General features: G+C 44.7%; 1 non-coding gene across 1 annotated transcript; it reads right to left on the minus strand.

Annotated features, from left to right (window-relative positions):
• Positions 1 to 765: 765 nt before the first annotated feature.
• On the minus strand, positions 766 to 837 carry Trnag-acc. Its single transcript has one exon. It is a non-coding gene; the product is annotated as a tRNA-Gly (tRNA).
• Positions 838 to 1,144: the final 307 nt, after the last annotated feature.

Consider the following 1,144-nt stretch of genomic DNA (forward strand, 5'->3'; position numbering starts at 1 on the left):
AAGTCACGAAGTGCTGACGTAAACGAAGGTTTCTACTGCAACAGGAGGAACACTAGGAACCCACTGAGACACAGTCACTGCCCAGAAATGACCCATGCTCAATTAATTTAGCGCCGAGTGTTCCCAAACGTCTCACCAGGAAGATCTTGTGAGATGCCAGGTGAAGAATAATTCCCGGAATTGTCTGAAACTCGACGGTGTAGCAGATGGCTTTCTTCCGCGTGCTCTTCTCAGAGTGTGTCCACATCATTCCGCTGAGTTACCTTCGCCACGTCCTCCTCCTTAATAACTTTATACAATTTCTTACAGCCTTTTTTAAGTTCGTTTCAGGCATCTGAAGACCATTTTCATCAAATTTTTTGTCACTGCAGTGCAACTTTGGCCTTATTTATATAGGCGTGAATTGGCCATTATATGGAGACAGTGCGTCATAAAGTTTTATTGGTGAAAAAATGCTGACTAAAAACGTAGTTTGGTAGCCTCAGGACCCTTGCAATTACGCTAGAACTCTGGCCATACGTTCTCTATGGTAGTTAAAATTACATTTGTGCCTGAAACCAGATATTATGTGCATATTTCCTTGAATACGTATGTTAACTTTGATCGTTTGGATCGCGGTAAAAAATGAACGTATGGCATTATCGACAGGGAGACCCCATGCGGGGGAGTTCAGCCACCGCATTGCAAGCCCTTTTTAGCTGACGCCACTTCAGCGACTTGCGGGCCAATGATATCGAGAATGTGAATACAGAACACACAACACCCAGTCCTCTGCCGGGAATCGAACCCGGGCCCCCCGCGTGGTAGGCGGAAACGCTACCGCTGCGCTACGGAGGCGGACTGGATCGAGGTAATGGATAAAGATATCAAAAACAGGTTCAAACTCCACCAGGAGCATCTCCTAAGAACATATGGTAAAATTTTCGGTGATTCGCCGTGGACAGAAGCATAGCAATGCTCATGCACACATTGGTACTTTTGGTACCCAAAAGTCATGGCTTTTCGTGTGTAACTTGATGAAGGGTACAGATTTTCGACAACGGGAAAATGGCCTTCCTAGAAGAATGTCCAAGGAATGTACAATTAAAATTTGAGCCATTTTGAATGTTTATTTAGATAATGGTGGCTGACGGGTAAAAACTGA

The sequence above is a fragment of the Schistocerca americana genome, chromosome 2, assembly GCF_021461395.2.
Source record: "Schistocerca americana isolate TAMUIC-IGC-003095 chromosome 2, iqSchAmer2.1, whole genome shotgun sequence".
Lineage (NCBI taxonomy): Eukaryota > Metazoa > Arthropoda > Insecta > Orthoptera > Acrididae > Schistocerca > Schistocerca americana.